This window comes from Nelumbo lutea, chromosome 7 (genome assembly GCF_056320005.1).
Source record: "Nelumbo lutea isolate HS-2025 chromosome 7, American lotus-T2T, whole genome shotgun sequence".
Taxonomy (NCBI): Eukaryota; Viridiplantae; Streptophyta; class Magnoliopsida; order Proteales; family Nelumbonaceae; genus Nelumbo; species Nelumbo lutea.
The window spans coordinates 10,691,553-10,705,023 of record NC_142690.1 but is presented as its reverse complement, the minus strand read 5'-3'; the positions used below and the strand labels follow the sequence as shown (position 1 = coordinate 10,705,023).

The 13,471-nt window shown below is 35.4% G+C and overlaps 1 long non-coding RNA gene across 1 annotated transcript; it reads left to right on the top strand.

The window, feature by feature from the left end:
* The first annotated feature begins 10,082 nt into the window (after nucleotides 1-10,082).
* LOC148845052 (uncharacterized) lies at nucleotides 10,083-12,593 on the top strand. The gene is made up of 3 exons (XR_016101950.1): nucleotides 10,083-10,411; nucleotides 10,588-10,667; nucleotides 11,581-12,593. It is a non-coding gene; the product is annotated as an uncharacterized LOC148845052 (long non-coding RNA).
* Nucleotides 12,594-13,471: the final 878 nt, after the last annotated feature.

Sequence of the window (13,471 nt, the reverse complement as noted above, 5' to 3'; positions counted from 1 at the left end):
GGGAGTGGATCAGAGAGTTCACCTGCAATGGAAGCAAATTTTTCTAAGTACGAAAGTTGGAGCAAACTGAAGCAAGATGAATCAAGGTCGAAGGCATACCACCATGTAGTGATTAGTAGCCTTGGTCCTAAGTTGACCGACAGGCAGACCTGTGAACTTGGTGACCTCATTGGGGAAGACCCTGTCCCTACTTTTTATGAGGCTAGTTCGAGTGTTCATGATGCTCGAGACCACCTTGGGGCCCTCACTAGAAGAGTTTCCTTGGAGGTAGCGATATGGGGCTCAGATGTCAGGACTACCTCAGGTCATCGAGGCGGAGACTCCTTTTCCTAGTCCTCAACGACCAGGTTGACGACTAGGGGATCCTCGGTGGCTATAGGGGTTGTGGGCTCAATAGTGGGCTCAACAGCAGGCTCATGGGAGGTGTCACCTCGAGCCATCTTCCTCATCTTCCTCTTCTTCATCCCCGCGAAGAGGTTGGTAGTTGGAACACTCGGCATGATGCCTGTGGAAGCAAATACCAAGATTTGCCAAAGTGGTAACAGAAGAAGACAAGATAAGAAAAGCTAAGTGTGTGTATGTCGAGGTGGCGACCTACCCGGAGGACTTAGCTTGGCCTTAACAAGTTTCTCAATCAAAAAATCCTCCAACTTTAGGCTAAGCTCCACCAAGAAGCGGATATCCTTCTTTAGCTTCCTATTGAGCCTGTCCCCGGGGTCACTAATACCCGTCCTCTAGTGCATCGAGAAAGGCCACCCCCCCAGCAATGGTAACAGTGAAGTATCTACTCTTCCTTGTCGGGACCTTGTTAGGATAGTCATGCAAGATCTTGTACCCAGGTCGGTAAGAAATATAATAGTTGCATTTATCCACTCCTAGGAGGTCGATAAGGTTTTTCTTGATGGAACAAATCGAACTAAAGATGTCTATGTCTAAAGGCATTTCGAAGCCATGGAATATGGAAATGGTCCTGACTATGGTGTGAACTGAGTTTGGATGAAGTTGGTTTACGGTGATGTCAAAAAACCTAACGACCTTGATGATGAAGGGGTGAAGCGAGGAGCACATCCCAGCAACTAGCTACTCTTCAAAGACCATAATCTCGTCGTGGTCATGTTCCCAAGGAAACCCTTCCAAAGGAAGGCTATAAACGTGGTCATCGGGGAACTTAAAGTGGGAAGCCAGTGCATTAATCCTCTCCAGCATTAAAGTAGAAGGACCAAAGCAATCCAGCCCCCGAGCAAGACAAGTGCAGTGAGAGGTTGAAGCCTTCTTTCCAAAATCCTTACACTCCTAAACCGAGGTGTCCACCTCGACTGGGCTGGACCCCGAGCTGTATGCTGATGTGGCCATCTCGATTGGACCAGACTCTATGTTTTGGACCGAGGTGCCCACCTCGGCCTGCTGGACTCACTACTCGTATCGAGCAAGCTACCCGTGCTACTACTAGACATACCAAACTAGAAGGTAAGAAACAAACAAGTAACTAAGACAAAGGAAAAAGGCTTACCTAAGACCAAAGGGAAGGGGGAGAGACCTCGGAAACAGGACAGAGACCACCGACTTGGAAGCAGGAGCACAACCTCGAAAATGCATACACCCGAAGTAAGGCAAGGTAAATGGGACCCCAAGGCCCCTATTTATAACTATAGTAGTCAATCTCAGATGGCTAAGATCTATTTGATCCAACAGCTCTCATCAAACTGGCTACATAGCTCCCAAGGCCGAAATCAGTTGAGAATGCATTTTGACGTCCGTGGGGTTTGTAATCTGTGTGACGTCTGCGTGTTCCCGATACGCAACCTAGTTTTATGGTCGAGCCGGCTGGGTCAATACGGTCTAACCTCTGGATTGGACTTCGGCCAGAGAGAAGACCGGGCCAAACCCACCTAAGCTCGTCATGACCTTCCAACACTGGGTCAGGACCCCTGGTATGGGGAGTGGGGGCAATTGATGAAGGGTGACTTGGCATGTAAACAACGGACACGTGGATGCGACCTGCCTACTAGACTATGATTCGGCATTTCCTACCACCTCAATGGGCCAGGTGACCTCGGGTGTCTCGGGCACTTTGGCTAGGATAGAGGTTCAAGTAGCTCGAGATGGACCAACCTACCAAGATGACATGTAGCGGACTTCTAGAAGCAAGCTAGCTGTCTCTGGACTCTTCAAGATCGCACTACACGACTGTAGGTCTTATCCTCATCCCGCCCAGATTGAGCGGACACAATAAGGTTTATCAGCTAGCACGAAGTCCACCTCCTAGCACGGAAGGACTCCTAACAGCGCGGGCCGATGATCTCAGAGGTGTTTCATGAGACCCACAACAACTCAACTATATAAGGGCACCTACCCCCATAGCACAAGGTACTCGCGATTTATTGCATTCTAGCTCTCTCATTCTCAAGCTTTTAACTCGCACATTAAGATACTAACTTAAGCATCAAAGTGACCACGCCGGGTGAACCACCCCGGGTTCTCTTAGCACTTCTTCTTTGCAGTTCAGCCAGCTAGCTAAGCGCCCAACATCCGAGCCGCCCTCCAACTAGGAGCAACCAGATCGTGCACCATTAGGAACCAATATCGAATTTGTGCCATTGACGTCCCTAATTTTCACTCCTTGCATAGATATTCCAGAAACTCAGTAAGCTTGAACCAATATGAGATCATACTTGTGTTTATGCATGGGTACATAACCTAGATTCTTCCTACATTTGGGCAATGCTTAGGATTGAGGCCTAAATATTAATTAAGCCATAGGCCCTAGGTCAAACGCAACCAACTCATGTTAAGAGTTGTTATGCAACTTCTGCTAGTTAAAAAATAACTAGCAAAACTTAATTAAGTTCATTAATTAATTGATTTACCTTTCCCTTCAAAGCAACATAGGTTATGGATCTAGAAAATTAAGATCTAAAAGTGTCAGTAGTTTGTAATTATGAACTTATTTTGGGGGTGTACTATTGTGTGGATGAGAAATTGGTGAGCATTTTGTGATAGGGACCAATCCACACCACACCATAGTTTATAACTATTCTAAATTGTAGATAAATTGTGTGGATGTGACCAATCCACACCCATAGTGGCATTCTATAGGTGTGGTGTGAACTAGGGGTGTGAATTGGACTGGATTGGTCCAATCTAATCCAGCCCACGTGAGTCCATTATAAATGGATCAGGTCCAATCCAGTCCAATGAATATTTTGGACCATTCTAGACCGGTCCAATTCAATGTTTGGACCATCCAATTTGAGCAAATTCGTTTTGATTTAGATTGGTTTCAACCCAAACTTGGTCCATTGACACCTATATTCTTATCTTATATCAATGGAACAGATATTGGATTAATCCAACCCAATCCAATATAAATTTATTATGAGCGGACCAGGTTCAATCCAATCTAATAAATATTTTGGACTAAATTGGTCCAATCCAATATGTCTTGTTAGTTCATTCAATCCATCCAAATTGATTTTGAACTGGACGGGTCCAATCCATAACCGGTCCATTAACACCCTTAGATACGACCAAGAAACCCAAAAGTATTTGCAGGAGAAGAACTAAAATGTTGGTCATGTTGACCTCTCTACAGTGTCAGAGAGAGAGAAAACATTAAACTTCTGTATGTGATTTTAAGCTTACAAAATCTTCTGTTGAGACAGTTTCTATGCTGGGCACGTTCTAGGTAGTTCACCTATTCACGCCCATACTTTGGTTTTTAGTAAAAATAACTTAAGATGTAATTAATACTTTACCCATTCTCAAGGTAACATGGCATTCCCATAAATTCTCTCAACAACATAGGTTGTTGGCACCCAACAGCTAAAGTTTTTCCTATTCAAGACAGTTCAAATCTTCTATCAACAAATGACAACTCTGAAAACATCTCTCCTATTTCCATGTTTTCATTCATGGAGAGATGTTTCCAATCTATAGGTGTAGTGTAGTGTCATGTGGGTAGGATATCTAAATTGTATTCAAGGATCATGTACAATCAGCAATTAATCGTACAAAGTGTGAATATAGCAGTACTTAATAATATTTTAAGGGATTGTAGCCGATAAAGGTAACTTTTGGGCCCTCTTTGAATCCCATGACACCAATCTGGACTCACCATGGTCCCAAGGAATTGGAATAGAACATTTTCACGGTAGAATATATATTGGTCCTATTGGAGGGTTGGAGTCCTCTAGCAATTCATCTTCTAACACAACTCCTATTCTAAAATTCATTGTCATTTTCTTATTTTATTTCCTTAAAAGGTAAACTTTTGGGGAGATTTGTCCAGTAGTCTGAAAGAGGAAGGAGATGAACAGTGTTTCTACCCTTTTTATATTTTTTTAAAAAGTTATTCTATTATAAAAATTATGTTAAAAAGATTAATTTTATTGATAATAAGACCCAAAAGTTGTCCTTATCAACTATAATCCCATATGTTAAAAACTGGCCATGAATGATAATTAAAACGAGCCAAAACATGTCATGTTAGCATATATGTGTGAATAGTTATGTACATAACACATACTTTATCAATAAAATAGCAGCGGAGGGCACGGGCTTGTAAAAGTAAATTAGTGTGTAGGAAAAAATGAATTTTCTAAAGGTAAAATTTTTAATTAATATTTTTAGGAAAAAGGATTTACTTAAAATAAGTAGAAATTTATGGATAATAATATATATAATTTAATAAAATAAATAAAATTTTCAGTTTTGAAGTCAATTTAATATAAATAAATCAATTTTGTTGTTAAATATAGAATACAAATTTTTTTTTCTCAATTTCCTAACTAGGCTTTGGGCTTTATATGGGGGTCAAGCTTGGGCTTGAGATCTAGACCTGATGGTCCGGTTATGCTTAGGCTTGGGCCTGAATATGTTCTGTTGATATAAAGGCAAAGCCTAGTGTGGCCTATGAATAGGTTTAATCCCAACCCCACGGTGAAGACAAGGGGACCACAAGGAGCCATGGCCCCCCTATGGCCCAACAAATCCCCACTCTTCATGTATATTTTCCCACTCCCCCACTCCCCACCCCAATGGTTGCTCCCCTAATGGCCATCCATATTTACTCCCCCTAACCCCCCAATCTACTTAGATTTTGGCACCCCTCATAAAAAACTCCTATCTCTACTCCTGCCCAACCTAGACCTAACCTATTTAAGCCCTAAATTACCCCCCAATCCGCGTAGATTTTAGCCCCCGTCATAAAATATTCCTAGCTCTGCCCCTACCCAAAGTAGACTTAACCTATTGATAGCCCTAAATTATTAGGCTCGGGGAGAAAGAAAAATAATTTTTTAGTAAAATAAATTATTAACTAATTTAAAATTTTAGTAAATCAAATAAATAAAAATATATGGATAATAATTTACTTACTTTTGTAAAATAAATAAATCAATTATTTATTGTAATAAAATAAATAAGTAACTATTTAACAATGTGGAAAAACAAAAAATCCAACATGAAATGTTGGGTCTATAATTTTTGGATCGGAACCGAACCGATCAGTTCTCAAGACAATCGGGTTTGTTTATAATAAACAAAAATAAATATTTATGTATAATGTATATTAAATATTCTATATATATATATATAATTTATTTATTAAATATATTGTACATTATATCTATTCCAAACCGATAGTAATTGGGACCCTATATCACCCGAAATCAACCTGTTGGTTCCAGTTCCTAGAACTAGAATTGGCCCAATCGGTTCGGGTCCATTGGGTTGGACCCGACCCATTGACAACCCTACCTAAATATTGGGCTCAAGGGGGGAGAATAATTTGTTAGTAAATTATTTCTAAATAAATAAATAAATGTCTACTAAAATCTTTCTCTTATTGTCAAATCTCCTTTATTTTACTGATTTATAAATAATTTATTTACTTTTATTATCTAAATAAATGCTTAGATAATAATAATAAATTAAAAAAATAATTTTACAAAATAAATAAATAAATGTCCATTAAAATCTTTCTCTCAATGTCAAATCTCCTTTATTTTACTGATTTATAAATAATTGTTTTTACTTTTATTAACTAAATAAATACTTAGATAATGATAATAAATTAAATAAATATTTTAATAAAATAAATAAATAAATGCCTATTAAAATCTTTTTCTCAATGTCAATTTTCTTTTATTTTATTGATTTATAAATAATTTATTTAATTTTATTAAATAAATAAATGCTTAGATAATAATAAAAACATAAGTGAATAAATAAAAGTTGAGACAAAGAGTAGGAGGAGAGAGAGAATTAAGAATGAGAAAAGAGGGATGACATTTTATTTTATAGGATGGCATAATCGTAATAACAATATATGGCATTGCTATAATTTTTGAATACCGTAGAGTCATTGTTGTAAAGAGAGTAAATTTGTCTTATATGTGTCATTCCTATAATTTTTGAATTCCTTAGAGTGGTAGTCTTGTAATTTTTGAATAATATAGAGGCAATTACAGGTTGGAGGATTTGTTTTATATGTGGTAGTCATGTAATTTTCGAATAACATAGGGGCAATTACAAGTCAATCACATAAGGGGGTTTGTCTTTATGTGGCATTCTTGTAATTTATAAGGAAAAAAGGAAAAAAATTATTGTTATTCTTGCATCCTCAAGCTTTCATTTGTACACATTTCATCTTAATATATTTATATAGATGTATAATTATCTTTTAGGTGTAATATATGCAATATATGAATATTAGTTTATATTTAATTTATACTTTTTAATTCTGTTTTAATTTTGAGAGAATGACTGTTCAGCCCACCATTAGAATTCTTAGCCCCATCGTATAGTTGGGGTAGGTGCCAGCTCGAAATTCATGCCAATACACAGGCGAGTATTGGTGTTTAGGGTGGGGTTGTTTGTTATTTTGAATTGTTATAGGTCAACAATGGAATTAAGAATTCTGCAGTGGGGTGCAATGTACTTTTCCATTTAATTTTTTTTTGAAAAAAAATATTAAATTTTGCAATTTGAGACTAAGAAATGGCATTTTTAGCAAAAATAGTGGGGCAAGACACCATGGGACACATAGATCTCAAAAGATTATCCAAAATAAAAAATTATCACCCCAACCGAACGTCGCAAAGTTATGACTTCCAAAAGTTTGCATATACATTTAAATGTGCAACCCTGATTTATTGATCAATTCCAACAGATAAATGATTCAATGACCTAGGTGAGAGATTTTTTTACTAGGTCAACAATTTTCAGGGTGGGGAACATATTCCCTGTCCCCAACTCCTGATTATGAAATTAATCCGCATCACCATTCCAGATCTCCATTGGGGAGAAAAGTTGTCCTCTATTCCCGATCCCCGACAAAGACGGGTTTCCCTTAGAGAACTAAATCCTCAAATTTTTTTTAGTTAACAATGTTTTTAGAAAATAAGTTTACTTGAAATAAATAATAATTTTAAAACATAAAATAATATTTTAAATATATTTTGATATTTATAAATAATATAAATAATATCATATATCACTACAAGAAAATTGACCTTTGGCAATAGGCACTTCATTACAATTTCAAATAGTTGTTGCCAAAAGACAAACACTAACAACAATTCATCAACGTTGTTGCTAAATCAAATGAATTGGCAACCAAAACTACCAAATTATTGCTTATTTTATCTATGACTGTTGCTAAAACAATGAATTGGAAACAAAGCTTAAAATCATTGAAAATTGTAGTTACAAACATATTTAATACATCAACAAATGGAATAAATAACAAAAATTCATTTTAATGAGTCACGCTTGGATTAACTACAATGATTTGATTATTGGACAACCAAGTAAGTAATTAATCAAAATAGGATCAACTTATGACATCACAATTAAAATAATAATATATAGAAAAATTTTAAAATAATATAATAAAATATAAAAAATTAAAAAAAACATGTAAAAATTATATTAAATATTTAAATATAATGATTGAGATGTTATAAATATAGAGAAATGCAAAAAGGGGAAGAAAACTCAATTCTTTTGGGTTTTAACCTTTTATTTCTATTTTTGGAGTTCAACTATGATAACAAATTTAACTAGTAATGAGACCTTGGGTTGAATAGGTTAGACGTGCCACATCAACATATATATATATATATATATATATATATATATATATATATATATATATATATTGGGAAAATTCCCAACGTTTGTTTGGTTTATAAGTGTTAACCGTAAATGAACCGATATCATTAACCAATCATGATCCTTGGGCCACAAACTACACACTAAAATCAACTTAAATCCTAATATTTAGAATTTGTTTAAATAAACAATTAAAATTAAAATATAAATATAAACTAAACAAAAATTAAACTTATATGTATACATGTAATTGACATGTTTGACCCAAATAATCAAACAAATGTATCATCTGATCCGATTTGATTTAATTTTTCCAAAAATTAATAATTTATTAAAATAAAAATAAATATAACAATTTAAATGAAGCAAAACAAAAAATGTAAGTATATTTAAACTATTTTCATCATTCATATACGTGTTTTTTATAAAAAATAAATAATATAACAAATTTACAAAAATTGAATATAAATAATATATTTATAAATAAATAAATAACATAACATAACATAAATATGTGTTATATATATTTATATAAATAAATAAATGACATATATATTGGATCGATTGGATAGGGGTGATTCGAATCTGATCCAATTTATAGTTGGATCCTATTTTCTATTCGATCCAATTCAAATATCTGAAGTGTGGAGGTCCGATTATGACAAAACAAGATATATTGGATCTTGGATCGAATCGGATCATGATTCGAATCATTTGCACCCCTGGAGGGTTGGACTACTTTTTCCTCCAGGCCATGGGTCACCGGTTTGATCGTTCAGATCGGATGGGTTAAAATTTTTTAGATGTAATATATATATATTTAATTTATATTCTTAATTCATTTTTTATCTTTTTATTTATAGAAATGCCAAAAATTGTGATTTAAGGCCAAAAAAGGTTTTGTTTCGTGAAAATAGCGGGGCAAGGCACCTAGGTATATAGATCTCAAAAAGTTACACAAAATAAAAAATAAAAATCATCTCAATTAGATATCTAAGCACAAAGTAGTGTTTTCAACCTGTTGTTAACTCAGTCAGTTGAACCATTCAAACCATTACATAGTCAAGATTCTAGGTTTGGTTTGAGTGAAACCCAGGTCAAAACCCATTGGCTTGGTAAAAAATTATCCAACCTAGATAGTTGGTCCATTGAATAGGTTGACCCACTTATTAGGTTGTAAGTTGCATACTAATTGTGTATACAAACTATATAGACACTGGTACGATTTGACCTGCTTGATCCAATTGGCCGAACCAGTGACCTACGACTCGGAGGAAAAAACAAGAAACCATAATCAGGGGAGGGGTGCTCACGGTTTGGTTGGGGCATTTTTGGAACCAAACTGATACTACCGGTTTTTGGAAAATTGGTAGCCGGAATCGAACTAAAGCCAATCGATTAATCATCGGTTTGGTTCATCAGTTTTTTGGTTTTTTAATTTTTATAATATATATTATAATAATATATATAATATTATATTTTAAATAATAAATAATAAATAATATATTTATATATAGTGCATATTTATTAATTTATAATATATAAAAAATATAATATACATAAATATATATAATATACATAAATATATACATAAATATATATAATATACATAAATATATATATAAAATATATGCATAACGGTCGGTTTGGTTAACCCCAACTTTCTATATTGGTTAATTGAAACCAAACCAGTACCTTTGATTTTTTAAAAACATCAAAACCGAAATTGAACCGATCGATTTGGTTAACTGATTTTTCAGTTTGGTTTCGATTGGTTCAATTTTTCAGTTTTTTTTAACCCCTAACCATAATTAGAAACTTATTTTAGTTTCTAAGACAAGAACCTCAAATTATTTTAGTTACTAATTAAAATAATCATTACTATTTTTTATTAGGATACTAATAAATCTTAATATTTTGTTAGAAAACATAATTAGAAACTTCCCTTTTCCAACAACGAATTCGATTGTGTTTAATTTATATTTTTTCCCTCTATGATCACTTGCCAATTCCAATTCCCCCTCCCTACATATCTCTTCCGATTCTTCCTCTTCAACTTCAACTAGAACACCATGAAATAGTTCAACTTACCCTTACAAATTAATATCTCCTCTCACTCTTCGTCTTCCGCTAGAATTAGATCACTATCAGAGGATCGACTTTAATCTCTCCTCCGACTCTTTCACTCGTTTCTGGTTCATAGATTTAGGTTGTGGTGGTCGAACAAGTCATGATTTTGGTCGATTAAGACAGGGGCGTTGTGGTCGAACAAGTCAAATAGGGTGAAGACGCTGAGGTAACCAAAATTTCCATATCCGCAGAGGTTGCTGGTTTTTTATTGCATATTTAGGTTATAAATCTCTCTATTTGTCATACACATTCAAGTAATGTTTATCTTTCTCTCTCGCCCAATTTAGGATATCTCTTTCTCTCTCGCCCAATTTAATGTTTATCTTTTTTTGTTTGTTTCAGGAAAGATCGAACCAGAGTTATCAAACATTCTGGACTTGCGCATGTTCTGCAAATCCTCTGAATGTTTATTTCAATTACAGGTAGTTGTCTCATTTATTTTTTGCTTGTCATAATGGTATTATTATTTCATTTGGTTAATCATAGCCAACTTTAACCGCCAAATGTTTAGTAGACTCTTGCATTTCATTTTCTAAAGCTGATGTACACAGGAGTAGCATTTCCAGTTATCTTAATTTCAATCTATAAACAGATGGTGCATAGGAATTACAACTTTTTTGGTTGACTATGTTCCATTATCTAATTTTTTTTTTCAAAAGGTTGTCTTTATTTAATGTCTCTTTGACATTAAAAAAAATTAATGTCTCTTTGCACAGACACAAATGATGGGAACAATTAACTCCCAATAAAAGTATTCATAAAAAAAACTCCCATTAAAAGTGACATAGACAAGCTTCAGGATTCAACACAGACACAAATGATGGGAACAAGATCGGAAAAGGCTTGAAACAATACAGACGGGATACAAAAAAGGCACCACAAACACTTGGAAAAAGTTTCAATAAGCATGCAAATAGCTGTTCACAGCTTCTAATGGGCAAGACTTGAAAACGTCACCAAAAAGTTTTTTTATTTTTTTATTTTTATTTTTTTTGGGGGGGGGGAGGGTATAAGAATGAGGTTGAGAAATTTCCCTAGTTCTGCCAAAAGATTCATCAAACCAGGTGAATTAATTTCTTTTGATCATAAACTGTCCTACAAATTGACCTTGAGTAATGAAGAATAAGAAGAACTTGTAATTAGGTAGTATGAAAATTAAATTTTCAAGACAATGTGAAATGTGAATAAACTGTTAGATCCCCACAAAATTCTATACACCATCTAATGAATATCTAATAACATATTTCATTGTAATGTATCTAACTTATTGGTTTTCTTGGGTTCTATTTGTCATGAAAATGTGATGTATGCGAGATTGAGCCACTTTGGTGTCAGGAATGCATGGTGGGAAGAAGACTGAACAAGGAAATTGGGCATTCTATTGAACAAAGTATAGAAGGTCATCAGCATTGTTTCAAAAGGCACTGAGTTATGGGCGTTAAGGCGAGGTGGGGCCAAATTGCCTTGCCTCAGTGGTCTCACATGTGTTACATGAGACTTATGCCTCAAATTTCAAGAACAGTATGCTTCATTTGGTCAACTTGAGAAAAAGTAAAAAAAAGACATTATAAAAAAGACCATGGTAGAGAACATGGTCTAAGACTAAGAGTAAAGAATACAGTGGGAGTTGGGACAACTACAAACATATAGGGCGAGAAGAAGATTATAAAAAATAGATGTTAGCATTTCTGTAGTAGCTGTCACCTCCTTTTCCTTTTATCTTTTTCTTCTTCCTACAGATCCTCTTGTTTGAGCCCTAAAGATATCGGAATTTTCTTGATTTTCTTTTATTGTAGCTTTAGGCCTAAATTGAAAGTATTTGGGTTGCAAAAGGTATATATCATGTTTGAAGTGGAAGTACCATGGTTCTTGTATGCTTTACTCATAATTTTAGTAAATGTTGTATAATTAAAAAAAAGGACTAAACTCTTAGAAGGTCAAGGTATATATCATTTGATTTTTGGGTAGGCGCATTCTACTTTAATAAAGGATGTACCTCCTTCAGATTGTCTCAATCTCAACACTACTAGAAGACAAGGTGCTTTGGAAGGGAACAAGATACTCCTAGTTTTCTGTACAATTTGCTTATCAGACATTTGTTGCTATGTACAACCCTTCACCATCACTGAGAATCTGAAAGTTACAAATTCCTTACAGATTTCAAATTTTCCTATGGAAGGCCTGTTGGGGGGGGTACTATGTGGACAAGAAAGACTCTCACTCTAAGGATGTTCTTCGTGTACTATTGATGTGGACGCTTTTATTGGGAGCAAGATTTGCTGATTCTCATCTTATCTAATTCTAGCTAGATACAGTTCTTATCTTATTTGTTCAGTATTGTTTTCAGTAGTATGGATTAGTAGGGAGTCTTATCTTATCTTATCAGTTCAGTAGTATGGATTAGTAGGGAGTCTTATCTTATCTTATCAGTTCAGTAGGATTGATTAAGGGAGTCTTATCTTATCTTATCAGTTCAGTAGGATAGATTAGTAGGGAGTCTTCCTAAAAGTAGGACTCTTATCTCTTGTAATCTCCTATTTAAGGAGCTGATATTATTCAATGAAGGCATGGAAAATTTCAATCAAGAAAGAGAGTAGAGGAGAGTTGGTGATCTCTTGAACAAATCACCATTAGGGCACCAAGATAGGTTCTTCAAGAAAAGGGAGGAACAAGGGAAAACAGGAGGTTTTCCCTGTGGACCGACCTGTGACGAGATCCTATTCGCGGGCCCATAACAATTTGGTATCAGAGCCAAACGTCATGGGCGATCTGGAGCAGTTAACGTCTAGGGTCCATGAACTAGAGCACAGGCTCGTGGAGAACTGCACGGAGGTACGCGAAGTCAAGGATGATGTCCGAGAGTTACGACGCTTGATGGAGTTGTACTTCTCTAACAAGGAAGGGGCTGCAACCACAAACAGTCGCCGATCAGACATGGCAGAATCGTCCGGCGAGCCGCAGGTCGTTGCCCTAGCGCAGGTTAGCAACACCCAGAATGTCCCGATTAAGCAGGAATCCGGTGTCGTCGAGGATTCCATCGACGAGAGTTCAAAGAAGAATAAGAGCAACTACTCCAAGGTCGTCATCGCTGGTGAAGGAGCTTGTATGCCTCATGTTGCGGCTGCAAATGTTGCAAAAGAGTGTTTGTTAACTGCAGTCAGATCAGATCCTAGGGCTGCACATATCTGGGCAAATCTTGCTAATGCATACTATTTGGTTGGTGATC